The 17,500-nt window shown below is 46.8% G+C and overlaps 39 non-coding genes across 39 annotated transcripts in view; all 39 read right to left on the reverse strand.

The window, feature by feature from the left end:
- The window catches only part of trnap-ugg (transfer RNA proline (anticodon UGG)), a 72-nt gene extending 12 nt beyond the window's left edge, over positions 1-60 (reverse strand). The window contains exon 1 of the tRNA in view: positions 1-60. This exon is cut by the window's left edge and continues 12 nt beyond it. This is a non-coding gene — a tRNA (tRNA-Pro).
- Positions 61-817: 757 nt separating this feature from the next.
- trnap-ugg (transfer RNA proline (anticodon UGG)) lies at positions 818-889 on the reverse strand. Its single transcript has one exon. It is a non-coding gene; the product is annotated as a tRNA-Pro (tRNA).
- Positions 890-1,203: 314 nt separating this feature from the next.
- On the reverse strand, positions 1,204-1,275 carry trnap-agg (transfer RNA proline (anticodon AGG)). The gene has a single exon. It is a non-coding gene; the product is annotated as a tRNA-Pro (tRNA).
- Positions 1,276-1,643: 368 nt separating this feature from the next.
- trnap-ugg (transfer RNA proline (anticodon UGG)) lies at positions 1,644-1,715 on the reverse strand. The gene has a single exon. It is a non-coding gene; the product is annotated as a tRNA-Pro (tRNA).
- A 318-nt stretch (positions 1,716-2,033) lies between these two features.
- Positions 2,034-2,105, reverse strand: trnap-agg (transfer RNA proline (anticodon AGG)). Its single transcript has one exon. It is a non-coding gene; the product is annotated as a tRNA-Pro (tRNA).
- A 367-nt stretch (positions 2,106-2,472) lies between these two features.
- On the reverse strand, positions 2,473-2,544 carry trnap-ugg (transfer RNA proline (anticodon UGG)). Its single transcript has one exon. It is a non-coding gene; the product is annotated as a tRNA-Pro (tRNA).
- A 314-nt stretch (positions 2,545-2,858) lies between these two features.
- Positions 2,859-2,930, reverse strand: trnap-agg (transfer RNA proline (anticodon AGG)). The gene has a single exon. It is a non-coding gene; the product is annotated as a tRNA-Pro (tRNA).
- A 368-nt stretch (positions 2,931-3,298) lies between these two features.
- Positions 3,299-3,370, reverse strand: trnap-ugg (transfer RNA proline (anticodon UGG)). The gene has a single exon. It is a non-coding gene; the product is annotated as a tRNA-Pro (tRNA).
- Positions 3,371-3,688: 318 nt separating this feature from the next.
- Positions 3,689-3,760, reverse strand: trnap-agg (transfer RNA proline (anticodon AGG)). The gene has a single exon. It is a non-coding gene; the product is annotated as a tRNA-Pro (tRNA).
- Positions 3,761-4,121: 361 nt separating this feature from the next.
- Positions 4,122-4,193, reverse strand: trnap-ugg (transfer RNA proline (anticodon UGG)). Its single transcript has one exon. It is a non-coding gene; the product is annotated as a tRNA-Pro (tRNA).
- Positions 4,194-4,944: 751 nt separating this feature from the next.
- trnap-ugg (transfer RNA proline (anticodon UGG)) lies at positions 4,945-5,016 on the reverse strand. Its single transcript has one exon. It is a non-coding gene; the product is annotated as a tRNA-Pro (tRNA).
- A 318-nt stretch (positions 5,017-5,334) lies between these two features.
- On the reverse strand, positions 5,335-5,406 carry trnap-agg (transfer RNA proline (anticodon AGG)). Its single transcript has one exon. It is a non-coding gene; the product is annotated as a tRNA-Pro (tRNA).
- A 367-nt stretch (positions 5,407-5,773) lies between these two features.
- On the reverse strand, positions 5,774-5,845 carry trnap-ugg (transfer RNA proline (anticodon UGG)). Its single transcript has one exon. It is a non-coding gene; the product is annotated as a tRNA-Pro (tRNA).
- A 314-nt stretch (positions 5,846-6,159) lies between these two features.
- Positions 6,160-6,231, reverse strand: trnap-agg (transfer RNA proline (anticodon AGG)). Its single transcript has one exon. It is a non-coding gene; the product is annotated as a tRNA-Pro (tRNA).
- Positions 6,232-6,599: 368 nt separating this feature from the next.
- Positions 6,600-6,671, reverse strand: trnap-ugg (transfer RNA proline (anticodon UGG)). Its single transcript has one exon. It is a non-coding gene; the product is annotated as a tRNA-Pro (tRNA).
- A 318-nt stretch (positions 6,672-6,989) lies between these two features.
- On the reverse strand, positions 6,990-7,061 carry trnap-agg (transfer RNA proline (anticodon AGG)). The gene has a single exon. It is a non-coding gene; the product is annotated as a tRNA-Pro (tRNA).
- Positions 7,062-7,428: 367 nt separating this feature from the next.
- On the reverse strand, positions 7,429-7,500 carry trnap-ugg (transfer RNA proline (anticodon UGG)). The gene has a single exon. It is a non-coding gene; the product is annotated as a tRNA-Pro (tRNA).
- Positions 7,501-7,818: 318 nt separating this feature from the next.
- Positions 7,819-7,890, reverse strand: trnap-agg (transfer RNA proline (anticodon AGG)). Its single transcript has one exon. It is a non-coding gene; the product is annotated as a tRNA-Pro (tRNA).
- Positions 7,891-8,257: 367 nt separating this feature from the next.
- Positions 8,258-8,329, reverse strand: trnap-ugg (transfer RNA proline (anticodon UGG)). The gene has a single exon. It is a non-coding gene; the product is annotated as a tRNA-Pro (tRNA).
- A 318-nt stretch (positions 8,330-8,647) lies between these two features.
- Positions 8,648-8,719, reverse strand: trnap-agg (transfer RNA proline (anticodon AGG)). The gene has a single exon. It is a non-coding gene; the product is annotated as a tRNA-Pro (tRNA).
- Positions 8,720-9,080: 361 nt separating this feature from the next.
- Positions 9,081-9,152, reverse strand: trnap-ugg (transfer RNA proline (anticodon UGG)). The gene has a single exon. It is a non-coding gene; the product is annotated as a tRNA-Pro (tRNA).
- A 751-nt stretch (positions 9,153-9,903) lies between these two features.
- On the reverse strand, positions 9,904-9,975 carry trnap-ugg (transfer RNA proline (anticodon UGG)). Its single transcript has one exon. It is a non-coding gene; the product is annotated as a tRNA-Pro (tRNA).
- A 318-nt stretch (positions 9,976-10,293) lies between these two features.
- Positions 10,294-10,365, reverse strand: trnap-agg (transfer RNA proline (anticodon AGG)). Its single transcript has one exon. It is a non-coding gene; the product is annotated as a tRNA-Pro (tRNA).
- Positions 10,366-10,732: 367 nt separating this feature from the next.
- On the reverse strand, positions 10,733-10,804 carry trnap-ugg (transfer RNA proline (anticodon UGG)). Its single transcript has one exon. It is a non-coding gene; the product is annotated as a tRNA-Pro (tRNA).
- A 318-nt stretch (positions 10,805-11,122) lies between these two features.
- Positions 11,123-11,194, reverse strand: trnap-agg (transfer RNA proline (anticodon AGG)). Its single transcript has one exon. It is a non-coding gene; the product is annotated as a tRNA-Pro (tRNA).
- A 367-nt stretch (positions 11,195-11,561) lies between these two features.
- On the reverse strand, positions 11,562-11,633 carry trnap-ugg (transfer RNA proline (anticodon UGG)). Its single transcript has one exon. It is a non-coding gene; the product is annotated as a tRNA-Pro (tRNA).
- A 314-nt stretch (positions 11,634-11,947) lies between these two features.
- Positions 11,948-12,019, reverse strand: trnap-agg (transfer RNA proline (anticodon AGG)). Its single transcript has one exon. It is a non-coding gene; the product is annotated as a tRNA-Pro (tRNA).
- Positions 12,020-12,386: 367 nt separating this feature from the next.
- trnap-ugg (transfer RNA proline (anticodon UGG)) lies at positions 12,387-12,458 on the reverse strand. The gene has a single exon. It is a non-coding gene; the product is annotated as a tRNA-Pro (tRNA).
- Positions 12,459-12,772: 314 nt separating this feature from the next.
- trnap-agg (transfer RNA proline (anticodon AGG)) lies at positions 12,773-12,844 on the reverse strand. The gene has a single exon. It is a non-coding gene; the product is annotated as a tRNA-Pro (tRNA).
- A 367-nt stretch (positions 12,845-13,211) lies between these two features.
- On the reverse strand, positions 13,212-13,283 carry trnap-ugg (transfer RNA proline (anticodon UGG)). Its single transcript has one exon. It is a non-coding gene; the product is annotated as a tRNA-Pro (tRNA).
- A 318-nt stretch (positions 13,284-13,601) lies between these two features.
- trnap-agg (transfer RNA proline (anticodon AGG)) lies at positions 13,602-13,673 on the reverse strand. The gene has a single exon. It is a non-coding gene; the product is annotated as a tRNA-Pro (tRNA).
- A 367-nt stretch (positions 13,674-14,040) lies between these two features.
- trnap-ugg (transfer RNA proline (anticodon UGG)) lies at positions 14,041-14,112 on the reverse strand. Its single transcript has one exon. It is a non-coding gene; the product is annotated as a tRNA-Pro (tRNA).
- A 318-nt stretch (positions 14,113-14,430) lies between these two features.
- trnap-agg (transfer RNA proline (anticodon AGG)) lies at positions 14,431-14,502 on the reverse strand. The gene has a single exon. It is a non-coding gene; the product is annotated as a tRNA-Pro (tRNA).
- Positions 14,503-14,863: 361 nt separating this feature from the next.
- trnap-ugg (transfer RNA proline (anticodon UGG)) lies at positions 14,864-14,935 on the reverse strand. The gene has a single exon. It is a non-coding gene; the product is annotated as a tRNA-Pro (tRNA).
- A 751-nt stretch (positions 14,936-15,686) lies between these two features.
- Positions 15,687-15,758, reverse strand: trnap-ugg (transfer RNA proline (anticodon UGG)). Its single transcript has one exon. It is a non-coding gene; the product is annotated as a tRNA-Pro (tRNA).
- Positions 15,759-16,076: 318 nt separating this feature from the next.
- Positions 16,077-16,148, reverse strand: trnap-agg (transfer RNA proline (anticodon AGG)). Its single transcript has one exon. It is a non-coding gene; the product is annotated as a tRNA-Pro (tRNA).
- A 367-nt stretch (positions 16,149-16,515) lies between these two features.
- Positions 16,516-16,587, reverse strand: trnap-ugg (transfer RNA proline (anticodon UGG)). Its single transcript has one exon. It is a non-coding gene; the product is annotated as a tRNA-Pro (tRNA).
- A 318-nt stretch (positions 16,588-16,905) lies between these two features.
- trnap-agg (transfer RNA proline (anticodon AGG)) lies at positions 16,906-16,977 on the reverse strand. The gene has a single exon. It is a non-coding gene; the product is annotated as a tRNA-Pro (tRNA).
- A 367-nt stretch (positions 16,978-17,344) lies between these two features.
- On the reverse strand, positions 17,345-17,416 carry trnap-ugg (transfer RNA proline (anticodon UGG)). The gene has a single exon. It is a non-coding gene; the product is annotated as a tRNA-Pro (tRNA).
- Positions 17,417-17,500: the final 84 nt, after the last annotated feature.

A 17,500-nucleotide genomic window follows, 5' to 3' on the forward strand; every position in this document is an offset into this window, starting at 1 on the left:
GATTTGAACCCGGGACCTCTCGCACCCAAAGCGAGAATCATACCCCTAGACCAACGAGCCACAGCATGCACAAGAAAAGCGTTTGGAGGTGCGAGAATTTGGCCTGGTGCGCCTTTTTCCCCAGAAACCACTGTTAGATCAATCCATCCGTCCACTTGTCTTTGCTTTCCACATCAGGTTGCAGCAACTTCTACTTCATTGTCATCCAGACTGGACACACTGGGCATACCTCCCAAATATCTCAACTGATAACTTCTGGTCTAGTTACAGCAGTTTGTTTCTCACTTCCCTTTTAATATGTCATAGCTTTCCAACAGTTCCTAAAGGTTTCGAAGTTGCAAAATTAATAAAGAAGCGGGAGGCACGGTCTTACCAACGGGGCTCGTCCAGGATTTGAACCCGGGACCTCTCGCACCCTAAGCGAGAATCATACCCCTAGACCAACGAGCCACAAAAAACATGACATTTGGGATTTCCCCCTCCGGTGAATGCTATTCACGTCTGCATCTAGCTTGACCGCATTATTCCACCTGTGGGTTTTACTTTGACTCTTTTATGTCTTCCGTGTTGGATCTGGCTTTGTAATAATTGTCTGGAACTCAAAAAAATGTCGATAATTTCCATGGTCCACAAACTTCCGATGCCTCTGCCTTACGAGATCCTTAAGCATTGTGAGAGGAGACTGGACAAGGAGTCTTTCCTTCAACATGTAGGTGAACTGGTTGAACTATCAACACCTTGTCAGGATTGCTTAGCTTCACAACAGTTCCAAAGTTAGTGAGACAACTGAATGGAAGGAGCTACGTTCCTGACCTGAGGGCTCGTCCGGGATTTGAACCCGGGACCTCTCGCACCCAAAGCGAGAATCATACCCCTAGACCAACGAGCCATAGCATGCACAAGAAAAGCGTTTGGAGGTGGCAGAATTTGGCCCGGTGCGCCTTTTTCCCCAGAAACCACTGTTAGATCAATCCATCCGTCCACTTGTATTTGCTTTCCACATCAGGTTGCAGCAACTTCTACTTCATTGTCAGACTGGACACACTGGGCACACCTCCCAAATATCTCAACTGATAACTTCTGGTCTAGTTACAGCAGTTTGTTTCTCACTTCCCTTTTAATATGTCATAGCTTTCCAACAGTTCCTAAAGGTTTCGAAGTTGCAAAATTAATAAAGAAGCGGGAGGCACGGTCTTACCAACGGGGCTCGTCCGGGATTTGAACCCGGGACCTCTCGCACCCTAAGCGAGAATCATACCCCTAGACCAACGAGCCACAAAAAACATGACATTTGGGATTTTCCCCCTCCGGTGAATGCTATTCACGTCTGCATCTAGCTTGACCGCATTATTCCACCTGTGGGTTTTACTTTGACTCTTTTATGTCTTCCGTGTTGGATCTGGCTTTGTAATAATTGTCTGGAACTCAAAAAAATGTCGATAATTTCCATGGTCCACAAACTTCCGATGCCTCTGCCTTACGAGATCCTTAAGCATTGTGAGAGAAGACTGGACAAGGAGTCTTTCCTTCAACATGTAGGTGAACTGGTTGAACTATCAACACCTTGTCAGGATTGCTTAGCTTCACAACAGTTCCAAAGTTAGTGAGACAACTGAATGGAAGGAGCTACGTTCCTGACCTGAGGGCTCGTCCGGGATTTGAACCCGGGACCTCTCGCACCCAAAGCGAGAATCATACCCCTAGACCAACGAGCCACAGCATGCACAAGAAAAGCGTTTGGAGGTGCGATAATTTGGCCTGGTGCGCCTTTTTCCCCAGAAACCACTGTTAGATCAATCCATCCGTCCACTTGTCTTTGCTTTCCACATCAGGTTGCAGCAACTTCTACTTCATTGTCATCCAGACTGGACACACTGGGCATACCTCCCAAATATCTCAACTGATAACTTCTGGTCTAGTTACAGCAGTTTGTTTCTCACTTCCCTTTTAATATGTCATAGCTTTCCAACAGTTCCTAAAGGTTTCGAACTTGCAAAATTAATAAAGAAGCGGGAGGCACGGTCTTACCAACGGGGCTCGTCCGGGATTTGAACCCGGGACCTCTCGCACCCTAAGCGAGAATCATACCCCTAGACCAACGAGCCACAAAAAACATGACATTTGGGATTTCCCCCTCCGGTGAATGCTATTCACGTCTGCATCTAGCTTGACCGCATTATTCCACCTGTGGGTTTTACTTTGACTCTTTTATGTCTTCCGTGTTGGATCTGGCTTTGTAATAATTGTCTGGAACTCAAAAAAATGTTGATAATTTCCATGGTCCACAAACTTCCGATGCCTCTGCCTTACGAGATCCTTAAGCATTGTGAGAGGAGACTGGACAAGGAGTCTTTCCTTCAACATGTAGGTGAACTGGTTGAACTATCAACACCTTGTCAGGATTGCTTAGCTTCACAACAGTTCCAAAGTTAGTGAGACAACTGAATGGAAGGAGCTACGTTCCTGACCTGAGGGCTCGTCCGGGATTTGAACCCGGGACCTCTCGCACCCAAAGCGAGAATCATACCCCTAGACCAACGAGCCATAGCATGCACAAGAAAAGCGTTTGGAGGTGGCAGAATTTGGCCCGGTGCGCCTTTTTCCCCAGAAACCACTGTTAGATCAATCCATCCGTCCACTTGTATTTGCTTTCCACATCAGGTTGCAGCAACTTCTACTTCATTGTCAGACTGGACACACTGGGCACACCTCCCAAATATCTCAACTGATAACTTCTGGTCTAGTTACAGCAGTTTGTTTCTCACTTCCCTTTTAATATGTCATAGCTTTCCAACAGTTCCTAAAGGTTTCGAAGTTGCAAAATTAATAAAGAAGCGGGAGGCACGGTCTTACCAACGGGGCTCGTCCGGGATTTGAACCCGGGACCTCTCGCACCCTAAGCGAGAATCATACCCCTAGACCAACGAGCCACAAAAAACATGACATTTGGGATTTTCCCCCTCCGGTGAATGCTATTCACGTCTGCATCTAGCTTGACCGCATTATTCCACCTGTGGGTTTTACTTTGACTCTTTTATGTCTTCCGTGTTGGATCTGGCTTTGTAATAATTGTCTGGAACTCAAAAAAATGTCGATAATTTCCATGGTCCACAAACTTCCGATGCCTCTGCCTTACGAGATCCTTAAGCATTGTGAGAGAAGACTGGACAAGGAGTCTTTCCTTCAACATGTAGGTGAACTGGTTGAACTATCAACACCTTGTCAGGATTGCTTAGCTTCACAACAGTTCCAAAGTTAGTGAGACAACTGAATGGAAGGAGCTACGTTCCTGACCTGAGGGCTCGTCCGGGATTTGAACCCGGGACCTCTCGCACCCAAAGCGAGAATCATACCCCTAGACCAACGAGCCACAGCATGCACAAGAAAAGCGTTTGGAGGTGCGAGAATTTGGCCCGGTGCGCCTTTTTCCCCAGAAACCACTGTTAGATCAATCCATCCGTCCACTTGTCTTTGCTTTCCACATCAGGTTGCAGCAACTTCTACTTCATTGTCATCCAGACTGGACACACTGGGCATACCTCCCAAATATCTCAACTGATAACTTCTGGTCTAGTTACAGCAGTTTGTTTCTCACTTCCCTTTTAATATGTCATAGCTTTCCAACAGTTCCTAAAGGTTTCGAACTTGCAAAATTAATAAAGAAGCGGGAGGCACGGTCTTACCAACGGGGCTCGTCCGGGATTTGAACCCGGGACCTCTCGCACCCTAAGCGAGAATCATACCCCTAGACCAACGAGCCACAAAAAACATGACATTTGGGATTTCCCCCTCCGGTGAATGCTATTCACGTCTGCATCTAGCTTGACCGCATTATTCCACCTGTGGGTTTTACTTTGACTCTTTTATGTCTTCCGTGTTGGATCTGGCTTTGTAATAATTGTCTGGAACTCAAAAAAATGTCCAGGACTTCCATGGTCCACAAACTTTGGATGCCTTACGAGATCCTTAAGCATTGTGAGAGGAGACTGGACAAGGAGTCTTTCCTTCAACATGTAGGTGAACTGGTTGAACTATCAACACCTTGTCAGGATTGCTTAGCTTCACAACAGTTCCAAAGTTAGTGAGACAACTGAATGGAAGGAGCTACGTTCCTGACCTGAGGGCTCGTCCGGGATTTGAACCCGGGACCTCTCGCACCCAAAGCGAGAATCATACCCCTAGACCAACGAGCCACAGCATGCACAAGAAAAGCGTTTGGAGGTGCGAGAATTTGGCCTGGTGCGCCTTTTTCCCCAGAAACCACTGTTAGATCAATCCATCCGTCCACTTGTCTTTGCTTTCCACATCAGGTTGCAGCAACTTCTACTTCATTGTCATCCAGACTGGACACACTGGGCATACCTCCCAAATATCTCAACTGATAACTTCTGGTCTAGTTACAGCAGTTTGTTTCTCACTTCCCTTTTAATATGTCATAGCTTTCCAACAGTTCCTAAAGGTTTCGAACTTGCAAAATTAATAAAGAAGCGGGAGGCACGGTCTTACCAACGGGGCTCGTCCGGGATTTGAACCCAGGACCTCTCGCACCCTAAGCGAGAATCATACCCCTAGACCAACGAGCCACAAAAAACATGACATTTGGGATTTCCCCCTCCGGTGAATGCTATTCACGTCTGCATCTAGCTTGACCGCATTATTCCACCTGTGGGTTTTACTTTGACTCTTTTATGTCTTCCGTGTTGGATCTGGCTTTGTAATAATTGTCTGGAACTCAAAAAAATGTCCAGGACTTCCATGGTCCACAAACTTTGGATGCCTTACGAGATCCTTAAGCATTGTGAGAGGAGACTGGACAAGGAGTCTTTCCTTCAACATGTAGGTGAACTGGTTGAACTATCAACACCTTGTCAGGATTGCTTAGCTTCACAACAGTTCCAAAGTTAGTGAGACAACTGAATGGAAGGAGCTACGTTCCTGACCTGAGGGCTCGTCCGGGATTTGAACCCGGGACCTCTCGCACCCAAAGCGAGAATCATACCCCTAGACCAACGAGCCACAGCATGCACAAGAAAAGCGTTTGGAGGTGCGAGAATTTGGCCTGGTGCGCCTTTTTCCCCAGAAACCACTGTTAGATCAATCCATCCGTCCACTTGTCTTTGCTTTCCACATCAGGTTGCAGCAACTTCTACTTCATTGTCATCCAGACTGGACACACTGGGCATACCTCCCAAATATCTCAACTGATAACTTCTGGTCTAGTTACAGCAGTTTGTTTCTCACTTCCCTTTTAATATGTCATAGCTTTCCAACAGTTCCTAAAGGTTTCGAAGTTGCAAAATTAATAAAGAAGCGGGAGGCACGGTCTTACCAACGGGGCTCGTCCGGGATTTGAACCCGGGACCTCTCGCACCCTAAGCGAGAATCATACCCCTAGACCAACGAGCCACAAAAAACATGACATTTGGGATTTCCCCCTCCGGTGAATGCTATTCACGTCTGCATCTAGCTTGACCGCATTATTCCACCTGTGGGTTTTACTTTGACTCTTTTATGTCTTCCGTGTTGGATCTGGCTTTGTAATAATTGTCTGGAACTCAAAAAAATGTCGATAATTTCCATGGTCCACAAACTTCCGATGCCTCTGCCTTACGAGATCCTTAAGCATTGTGAGAGGAGACTGGACAAGGAGTCTTTCCTTCAACATGTAGGTGAACTGGTTGAACTATCAACACCTTGTCAGGATTGCTTAGCTTCACAACAGTTCCAAAGTTAGTGAGACAACTGAATGGAAGGAGCTACGTTCCTGACCTGAGGGCTCGTCCGGGATTTGAACCCGGGACCTCTCGCACCCAAAGCGAGAATCATACCCCTAGACCAACGAGCCATAGCATGCACAAGAAAAGCGTTTGGAGGTGGCAGAATTTGGCCCGGTGCGCCTTTTTCCCCAGAAACCACTGTTAGATCAATCCATCCGTCCACTTGTATTTGCTTTCCACATCAGGTTGCAGCAACTTCTACTTCATTGTCAGACTGGACACACTGGGCACACCTCCCAAATATCTCAACTGATAACTTCTGGTCTAGTTACAGCAGTTTGTTTCTCACTTCCCTTTTAATATGTCATAGCTTTCCAACAGTTCCTAAAGGTTTCGAAGTTGCAAAATTAATAAAGAAGCGGGAGGCACGGTCTTACCAACGGGGCTCGTCCGGGATTTGAACCCGGGACCTCTCGCACCCTAAGCGAGAATCATACCCCTAGACCAACGAGCCACAAAAAACATGACATTTGGGATTTTCCCCCTCCGGAGAATGCTATTCACGTCTGCATCTAGCTTGACCGCATTATTCCACCTGTGGGTTTTACTTTGACTCTTTTATGTCTTCCGTGTTGGATCTGGCTTTGTAATAATTGTCTGGAACTCAAAAAAATGTTGATAATTTCCATGGTCCACAAACTTCCGATGCCTCTGCCTTACGAGATCCTTAAGCATTGTGAGAGAAGACTGGACAAGGAGTCTTTCCTTCAACATGTAGGTGAACTGGTTGAACTATCAACACCTTGTCAGGATTGCTTAGCTTCACAACAGTTCCAAAGTTAGTGAGACAACTGAATGGAAGGAGCTACGTTCCTGACCTGAGGGCTCGTCCGGGATTTGAACCCGGGACCTCTCGCACCCAAAGCGAGAATCATACCCCTAGACCAACGAGCCACAGCATGCACAAGAAAAGCGTTTGGAGGTGCGAGAATTTGGCCTGGTGCGCCTTTTTCCCCAGAAACCACTGTTAGATCAATCCATCCGTCCACTTGTCTTTGCTTTCCACATCAGGTTGCAGCAACTTCTACTTCATTGTCATCCAGACTGGACACACTGGGCATACCTCCCAAATATCTCAACTGATAACTTCTGGTCTAGTTACAGCAGTTTGTTTCTCACTTCCCTTTTAATATGTCATAGCTTTCCAACAGTTCCTAAAGGTTTCGAACTTGCAAAATTAATAAAGAAGCGGGAGGCACGGTCTTACCAACGGGGCTCGTCCGGGATTTGAACCCGGGACCTCTCGCACCCTAAGCGAGAATCATACCCCTAGACCAACGAGCCACAAAAAACATGACATTTGGGATTTCCCCCTCCGGTGAATGCTATTCACGTCTGCATCTAGCTTGACCGCATTATTCCACCTGTGGGTTTTACTTTGACTCTTTTATGTCTTCCGTGTTGGATCTGGCTTTGTAATAATTGTCTGGAACTCAAAAAAATGTCGATAATTTCCATGGTCCACAAACTTCCGATGCCTCTGCCTTACGAGATCCTTAAGCATTGTGAGAGAAGACTGGACAAGGAGTCTTTCCTTCAACATGTAGGTGAACTGGTTGAACTATCAACACCTTGTCAGGATTGCTTAGCTTCACAACAGTTCCAAAGTTAGTGAGACAACTGAATGGAAGGAGCTACGTTCCTGACCTGAGGGCTCGTCCGGGATTTGAACCCGGGACCTCTCGCACCCAAAGCGAGAATCATACCCCTAGACCAACGAGCCACAGCATGCACAAGAAAAGCGTTTGGAGGTGCGAGAATTTGGCCTGGTGCGCCTTTTTCCCCAGAAACCACTGTTAGATCAATCCATCCGTCCACTTGTCTTTGCTTTCCACATCAGGTTGCAGCAACTTCTACTTCATTGTCATCCAGACTGGACACACTGGGCATACCTCCCAAATATCTCAACTGATAACTTCTGGTCTAGTTACAGCAGTTTGTTTCTCACTTCCCTTTTAATATGTCATAGCTTTCCAACAGTTCCTAAAGGTTTCGAACTTGCAAAATTAATAAAGAAGCGGGAGGCACGGTCTTACCAACGGGGCTCGTCCGGGATTTGAACCCGGGACCTCTCGCACCCTAAGCGAGAATCATACCCCTAGACCAACGAGCCACAAAAAACATGACATTTGGGATTTCCCCCTCCGGTGAATGCTATTCACGTCTGCATCTAGCTTGACCGCATTATTCCACGTGTGGGTTTTACTTTGACTCTTTTATGTCTTCCGTGTTGGATCTGGCTTTGTAATAATTGTCTGGAACTCAAAAAAATGTCCAGGACTTCCATGGTCCACAAACTTTGGATGCCTCTGCCTTACGAGATCCTTAAGCATTGTGAGAGGAGACTGGACAAGGAGTCTTTCCTTCAACATGTAGGTGAACTGGTTGAACTATCAACACCTTGTCAGGATTGCTTAGCTTCACAACAGTTCCAAAGTTAGTGAGACAACTAAATGGAAGGAGCTACGTTCCTGACCTGAGGGCTCGTCCGGGATTTGAACCCGGGACCTCTCGCACCCAAAGCGAGAATCATACCCCTAGACCAACGAGCCACAGCATACACAAGAAAAGCGTTTGGAGGTGCGAGAATTTGGCCTGGTGCGCCTTTTTCCCCAGAAACCACTGTTAGATCAATCCATCCGTCCACTTGTCTTTGCTTTCCACATCAGGTTGCAGCAACTTCTACTTCATTGTCATCCAGACTGGACACACTGGGCATACCTCCCAAATATCTCAACTGATAACTTCTGGTCTAGTTACAGCAGTTTGTTTCTCACTTCCCTTTTAATATGTCATAGCTTTCCAACAGTTCCTAAAGGTTTCGAACTTGCAAAATTAATAAAGAAGCGGGAGGCACGGTCTTACCAACGGGGCTCGTCCGGGATTTGAACCCGGGACCTCTCGCACCCTAAGCGAGAATCATACCCCTAGACCAACGAGCCACAGAAAACATGACATTTGGGATTTCCCCCTCCGGTGAATGCTATTCACGTCTGCATCTAGCTTGACCGCATTATTCCACCTGTGGGTTTTACTTTGACTCTTTTATGTCTTCCGTGTTGGATCTGGCTTTGTAATAATTGTCTGGAACTCAAAAAAATGTCCAGGACTTCCATGGTCCACAAACTTTGGATGCCTTACGAGATCCTTAAGCATTGTGAGAGGAGACTGGACAAGGAGTCTTTCCTTCAACATGTAGGTGAACTGGTTGAACTATCAACACCTTGTCAGGATTGCTTAGCTTCACAACAGTTCCGAAGTTAGTGAGACAACTGAATGGAAGGAGCTACGTTCCTGACCTGAGGGCTCGTCCGGGATTTGAACCCGGGACCTCTCGCACCCAAAGCGAGAATCATACCCCTAGACCAACGAGCCACAGCATGCACAAGAAAAGCGTTTGGAGGTGCGAGAATTTGGCCTGGTGCGCCTTTTTCCCCAGAAACCACTGTTAGATCAATCCATCCGTCCACTTGTCTTTGCTTTCCACATCAGGTTGCAGCAACTTCTACTTCATTGTCATCCAGACTGGACACACTGGGCATACCTCCCAAATATCTCAACTGATAACTTCTGGTCTAGTTACAGCAGTTTGTTTCTCACTTCCCTTTTAATATGTCATAGCTTTCCAACAGTTCCTAAAGGTTTCGAACTTGCAAAATTAATAAAGAAGCGGGAGGCACGGTCTTACCAACGGGGCTCGTCCGGGATTTGAACCCAGGACCTCTCGCACCCTAAGCGAGAATCATACCCCTAGACCAACGAGCCACAAAAAACATGACATTTGGGATTTCCCCCTCCGGTGAATGCTATTCACGTCTGCATCTAGCTTGACCGCATTATTCCACCTGTGGGTTTTACTTTGACTCTTTTATGTCTTCCGTGTTGGATCTGGCTTTGTAATAATTGTCTGGAACTCAAAAAAATGTCCAGGACTTCCATGGTCCACAAACTTTGGATGCCTTACGAGATCCTTAAGCATTGTGAGAGGAGACTGGACAAGGAGTCTTTCCTTCAACATGTAGGTGAACTGGTTGAACTATCAACACCTTGTCAGGATTGCTTAGCTTCACAACAGTTCCAAAGTTAGTGAGACAACTGAATGGAAGGAGCTACGTTCCTGACCTGAGGGCTCGTCCGGGATTTGAACCCGGGACCTCTCGCACCCAAAGCGAGAATCATACCCCTAGACCAACGAGCCACAGCATGCACAAGAAAAGCGTTTGGAGGTGCGAGAATTTGGCCTGGTGCGCCTTTTTCCCCAGAAACCACTGTTAGATCAATCCATCCGTCCACTTGTCTTTGCTTTCCACATCAGGTTGCAGCAACTTCTACTTCATTGTCATCCAGACTGGACACACTGGGCATACCTCCCAAATATCTCAACTGATAACTTCTGGTCTAGTTACAGCAGTTTGTTTCTCACTTCCCTTTTAATATGTCATAGCTTTCCAACAGTTCCTAAAGGTTTCGAACTTGCAAAATTAATAAAGAAGCGGGAGGCACGGTCTTACCAACGGGGCTCGTCCGGGATTTGAACCCGGGACCTCTCGCACCCTAAGCGAGAATCATACCCCTAGACCAACGAGCCACAAAAAACATGACATTTGGGATTTCCCCCTCCGGTGAATGCTATTCACGTCTGCATCTAGCTTGACCGCATTATTCCACCTGTGGGTTTTACTTTGACTCTTTTATGTCTTCCGTGTTGGATCTGGCTTTGTAATAATTGTCTGGAACTCAAAAAAATGTCCAGGACTTCCATGGTCCACAAACTTTGGATGCCTCTGCCTTACGAGATCCTTAAGCATTGTGAGAGGAGACTGGACAAGGAGTCTTTCCTTCAACATGTAGGTGAACTGGTTGAACTATCAACACCTTGTCAGGATTGCTTAGCTTCACAACAGTTCCAAAGTTAGTGAGACAACTAAATGGAAGGAGCTACGTTCCTGACCTGAGGGCTCGTCCGGGATTTGAACCCGGGACCTCTCGCACCCAAAGCGAGAATCATACCCCTAGACCAACGAGCCACAGCATACACAAGAAAAGCGTTTGGAGGTGCGAGAATTTGGCCTGGTGCGCCTTTTTCCCCAGAAACCACTGTTAGATCAATCCATCCGTCCACTTGTCTTTGCTTTCCACATCAGGTTGCAGCAACTTCTACTTCATTGTCATCCAGACTGGACACACTGGGCATACCTCCCAAATATCTCAACTGATAACTTCTGGTCTAGTTACAGCAGTTTGTTTCTCACTTCCCTTTTAATATGTCATAGCTTTCCAACAGTTCCTAAAGGTTTCGAACTTGCAAAATTAATAAAGAAGCGGGAGGCACGGTCTTACCAACGGGGCTCGTCCGGGATTTGAACCCGGGACCTCTCGCACCCTAAGCGAGAATCATACCCCTAGACCAACGAGCCACAGAAAACATGACATTTGGGATTTCCCCCTCCGGTGAATGCTATTCACGTCTGCATCTAGCTTGACCGCATTATTCCACCTGTGGGTTTTACTTTGACTCTTTTATGTCTTCCGTGTTGGATCTGGCTTTGTAATAATTGTCTGGAACTCAAAAAAATGTCCAGGACTTCCATGGTCCACAAACTTTGGATGCCTCTGCCTTACGAGATCCTTAAGCATTGTGAGAGGAGACTGGACAAGGAGTCTTTCCTTCAACATGTAGGTGAACTGGTTGAACTATCAACACCTTGTCAGGATTGCTTAGCTTCACAACAGTTCCAAAGTTAGTGAGACAACTGAATGGAAGGAGCTACGTTCCTGACCTGAGGGCTCGTCCGGGATTTGAACCCGGGACCTCTTGCACCCAAAGCGAGAATCATACCCCTAGACCAACGAGCCAAAGCATGCACAAGAAAAGCGTTTGGAGGTGGCAGAATTTGGCCCGGTGCGCCTTTTTCCCCAGAAACCACTGTTAGATCAATCCATCCGTCCACTTGTATTTGCTTTCCACATCAGGTTGCAGCAACTTCTACTTCATTGTCAGACTGGACACACTGGGCATACCTCCCAAATATCTCAACTGATAACTTCTGGTCTAGTTACAGCAGTTAGTTGCTCACTTCCCCATTAATATGTCATAGCTTTCCAACAGTTCCTAAAGGTTTCGAAGTTGCAAAATTAATAAAGAAGCGGGAGGCACGGTCTTACCAACGGGGCTCGTCCGGGATTTGAACCCGGGACCTCTCGCACCCTAAGCGAGAATCATACCCCTAGACCAACGAGCCACAAAAAACATGACATTTGGGATTTCCCCCTCCGGTGAATGCTATTCACGTCTGCATCTAGCTTGACCGCATTATTCCACCTGTGGGTTTTACTTTGACTCTTTTATGTCTTCCGTGTTGGATCTGGCTTTGTAATAATTGTCTGGAACTCAAAAAAATGTCCAGGACTTCCATGGTCCACAAACTTTGGATGCCTCTGCCTTACGAGATCCTTAAGCATTGTGAGAGGAGACTGGACAAGGAGTCTTTCCTTCAACATGTAGGTGAACTGGTTGAACTATCAACACCTTGTCAGGATTGCTTAGCTTCACAACAGTTCCAAAGTTAGTGAGACAACTGAATGGAAGGAGCTACGTTCCTGACCTGAGGGCTCGTCCGGGATTTGAACCCGGGACCTCTTGCACCCAAAGCGAGAATCATACCCCTAGACCAACGAGCCAAAGCATGCACAAGAAAAGCGTTTGGAGGTGGCAGAATTTGGCCCGGTGCGCCTTTTTCCCCAGAAACCACTGTTAGATCAATCCATCCGTCCACTTGTATTTGCTTTCCACATCAGGTTGCAGCAACTTCTACTTCATTGTCAGACTGGACACACTGGGCATACCTCCCAAATATCTCAACTGATAACTTCTGGTCTAGTTACAGCAGTTAGTTGCTCACTTCCCCATTAATATGTCATAGCTTTCCAACAGTTCCTAAAGGTTTCGAAGTTGCAAAATGAATAAAGAAGCGGGAGGCACGGTCTTACCAACGGGGCTCGTCCGGGATTTGAACCCGGGACCTCTCGCACCCTAAGCGAGAATCATACCCCTAGACCAACGAGCCACAAAAAACATGACATTTGGGATTTCCCCCTCCGGTGAATGCTATTCACGTCTGCATCTAGCTTGACCGCATTATTCCACCTGTGGGTTTTACTTTGACTCTTTTATGTCTTCCGTGTTGGATCTGGCTTTGTAATAATTGTCTGGAACTCAAAAAAATGTCCAGGACTTCCATGGTCCACAAACTTTGGATGCCTCTGCCTTACGAGATCCTTAAGCATTGTGAGAGGAGACTGGACAAGGAGTCTTTCCTTCAACATGTAGGTGAACTGGTTGAACTATCAACACCTTGTCAGGATTGCTTAGCTTCACAACAGTTCCAAAGTTAGTGAGACAACTGAATGGAAGGAGCTACGTTCCTGACCTGAGGGCTCGTCCGGGATTTGAACCCGGGACCTCTCGCACCCAAAGCGAGAATCATACCCCTAGACCAACGAGCCACAGCATGCACAAGAAAAGCGTTTGGAGGTGCGAGAATTTGGCCTGGTGCGCCTTTTTCCCCAGAAACCACTGTTAGATCAATCCATCCGTCCACTTGTCTTTGCTTTCCACATCAGGTTGCAGCAACTTCTACTTCATTGTCATCCAGACTGGACACACTGGGCATACCTCCCAAATATCTCAACTGATAACTTCTGGTCTAGTTACAGCAGTTTGTTTCTCACTTCCCTTTTAATATGTCATAGCTTTCCAACAGTTCCTAAAGGTTTCGAACTTGCAAAATTAATAAAGAAGCGGGAGGCACGGTCTTACCAACGGGGCTCGTCCGGGATTTGAACCCGGGACCTCTCGCACCCTAAGCGAGAATCATACCCCTAGACCAACGAGCCACAAAAAACATGACATTTGGGATTTCCCCCTCCGGTGAATGCTATTCACGTCTGCATCTAGCTTGACCGCATTATTCCACGTGTGGGTTTTACTTTGACTCTTTTATGTCTTCCGTGTTGGATCTGGCTTTGTAATAATTGTCTGGAACTCAAAAAAATGTCCAGGACTTCCATGGTCCACAAACTTTGGATGCCTCTGCCTTACGAGATCCTTAAGCATTGTGAGAGGAGACTGGACAAGGAGTCTTTCCTTCAACATGTAGGTGAACTGGTTGAACTATCAACACCTTGTCAGGATTGCTTAGCTTCACAACAGTTCCAAAGTTAGTGAGACAACTAAATGGAAGGAGCTACGTTCCTGACCTGAGGGCTCGTCCGGGATTTGAACCCGGGACCTCTCGCACCCAAAGCGAGAATCATACCCCTAGACCAACGAGCCACAGCATACACAAGAAAAGCGTTTGGAGGTGCGAGAATTTGGCCTGGTGCGCCTTTTTCCCCAGAAACCACTGTTAGATCAATCCATCCGTCCACTTGTCTTTGCTTTCCACATCAGGTTGCAGCAACTTCTACTTCATTGTCATCCAGACTGGACACACTGGGCATACCTCCCAAATATCTCAACTGATAACTTCTGGTCTAGTTACAGCAGTTTGTTTCTCACTTCCCTTTTAATATGTCATAGCTTTCCAACAGTTCCTAAAGGTTTCGAACTTGCAAAATTAATAAAGAAGCGGGAGGCACGGTCTTACCAACGGGGCTCGTCCGGGATTTGAACCCGGGACCTCTCGCACCCTAAGCGAGAATCATACCCCTAGACCAACGAGCCACAGAAAACATGACATTTGGGATTTCCCCCTCCGGTGAATGCTATTCACGTCTGCATCTAGCTTGACCGCATTATTCCACCTGTGGGTTTTACTTTGACTCTTTTATGTCTTCCGTGTTGGATCTGGCTTTGTAATAATTGTCTGGAACTCAAAAAAATGTCCAGGACTTCCATGGTCCACAAACTTTGGATGCCTTACGAGATCCTTAAGCATTGTGAGAGGAGACTGGACAAGGAGTCTTTCCTTCAACATGTAGGTGAACTGGTTGAACTATCAACACCTTGTCAGGATTGCTTAGCTTCACAACAGTTCCGAAGTTAGTGAGACAACTGAATGGAAGGAGCTACGTTCCTGACCTGAGGGCTCGTCCGGGATTTGAACCCGGGACCTCTCGCACCCAAAGCGAGAATCATACCCCTAGACCAACGAGCCACAGCATGCACAAGAAAAGCGTTTGGAGGTGGCAGAATTTGGCCCGGTGCGCCTTTTTCCCCAGAAACCACTGTTAGATCAATCCATCCGTCCACTTGTCTTTGCTTTCCACATCAGGTTGCAGCAACTTCTACTTCATTGTCATCCAGACTGGACACACTGGGCATACCTCCCAAATATCTCAACTGATAACTTCTGGTCTAGTTACAGCAGTTTGTTTCTCACTTCCCTTTTAATATGTCATAGCTTTCCAACAGTTCCTAAAGGTTTCGAACTTGCAAAATTAATAAAGAAGCGGGAGGCACGGTCTTACCAACGGGGCTCGTCCGGGATTTGAACCCAGGACCTCTCGCACCCTAAGCGAGAATCATACCCCTAGACCAACGAGCCACAAAAAACATGACATTTGGGATTTCCCCCTCCGGTGAATGCTATTCACGTCTGCATCTAGCTTGACCGCATTATTCCACCTGTGGGTTTTACTTTGACTCTTTTATGTCTTCCGTGTTGGATCTGGCTTTGTAATAATTGTCTGGAACTCAAAAAAATGTCCAGGACTTCCATGGTCCACAAACTTTGGATGCCTTACGAGATCCTTAAGCATTGTGAGAGGAGACTGGACAAGGAGTCTTTCCTTCAACATGTAGGTGAACTGGTTGAACTATCAACACCTTGTCAGGATTGCTTAGCTTCACAACAGTTCCAAAGTTAGTGAGACAACTGAATGGAAGGAGCTACGTTCCTGACCTGAGGGCTCGTCCGGGATTTGAACCCGGGACCTCTCGCACCCAAAGCGAGAATCATACCCCTAGACCAACGAGCCACAGCATGCACAAGAAAAGCGTTTGGAGGTGCGAGAATTTGGCCTGGTGCGCCTTTTTCCCCAGAAACCACTGTTAGATCAATCCATCCGTCCACTTGTCTTTGCTTTCCACATCAGGTTGCAGCAACTTCTACTTCATTGTCATCCAGACTGGACACACTGGGCATACCTCCCAAATATCTCAACTGATAACTTCTGGTCTAGTTACAGCAGTTTGTTTCTCACTTCCCTTTTAATATGTCATAGCTTTCCAACAGTTCCTAAAGGTTTCGAACTTGCAAAATTAATAAAGAAGCGGGAGGCACGGTCTTACCAACGGGGCTCGTCCGGGATTTGAACCCGGGACCTCTCGCACCCTAAGCGAGAATCATACCCCTAGACCAACGAGCCACAAAAAACATGACATTTGGGATTTCCCCCTCCGGTGAATGCTATTCACGTCTGCATCTAGCTTGACCGCATTATTCCACCTGTGGGTTTTACTTTGACTCTTTTATGTCTTCCGTGTTGGATCTGGCTTTGTAATAATTGTCTGGAACTCAAAAAAATGTCCAGGACTTCCATGGTCCACAAACTTTGGATGCCTCTGCCTTACGAGATCCTTAAGCATTGTGAGAGGAGACTGGACAAGGAGTCTTTCCTTCAACATGTAGGTGAACTGGTTGAACTATCAACACCTTGTCAGGATTGCTTAGCTTCACAACAGTTCCAAAGTTAGTGAGACAACTAAATGGAAGGAGCTACGTTCCTGACCTGAGGGCTCGTCCGGGATTTGAACCCGGGACCTCTCGCACCCAAAGCGAGAATCATACCCCTAGACCAACGAGCCACAGCATACACAAGAAAAGCGTTTGGAGGTGCGAGAATTTGGCCTGGTGCGCCTTTTTCCCCAGAAACCACTGTTAGATCAATCCATCCGTCCACTTGTCTTTGCTTTCCACATCAGGTTGCAGCAACTTCTACTTCATTGTCATCCAGACTGGACACACTGGGCATACCTCCCAAATATCTCAACTGATAACTTCTGGTCTAGTTACAGCAGTTTGTTTCTCACTTCCCTTTTAATATGTCATAGCTTTCCAACAGTTCCTAAAGGTTTCGAACTTGCAAAATTAATAAAGAAGCGGGAGGCACGGTCTTACCAACGGGGCTCGTCCGGGATTTGAACCCGGGACCTCTCGCACCCTAAGCGAGAATCATACCCCTAGACCAACGAGCCACAGAAAACATGACATTTGGGATTTCCCCCTCCGGTGAATGCTATTCACGTCTGCATCTAGCTTGACCGCATTATTCCACCTGTGGGTTTTACTTTGACTCTTTTATGTCTTCCGTGTTGGATCTGGCTTTGTAATAATTGTCTGGAACTCAAAAAAATGTCCAGGACTTCCATGGTCCACAAACTTTGGATGCCTCTGCCTTACGAGATCCTTAAGCATTGTGAGAGGAGACTGGACAAGGAGTCTTTCCTTCAACATGTAGGTGAACTGGTTGAACTATCAACACCTTGTCAGGATTGCTTAGCTTCACAACAGTTCCAAAGTTAGTGAGACAACTGAATGGAAGGAGCTACGTTCCTGACCTGAGGGCTCGTCCGGGATTTGAACCCGGGACCTCTTGCACCCAAAGCGAGAATCATACCCCTAGACCAACGAGCCAAAGCATGCACAAGAAAAGCGTTTGGAGGTGGCAGAATTTGGCCCGGTGCGCCTTTTTCCCCAGAAACCACTGTTAGATCAATC

Source organism: Scomber scombrus, chromosome 9 (assembly GCF_963691925.1).
Source record: "Scomber scombrus chromosome 9, fScoSco1.1, whole genome shotgun sequence".
Classification (NCBI taxonomy): domain Eukaryota; kingdom Metazoa; phylum Chordata; class Actinopteri; order Scombriformes; family Scombridae; genus Scomber; species Scomber scombrus.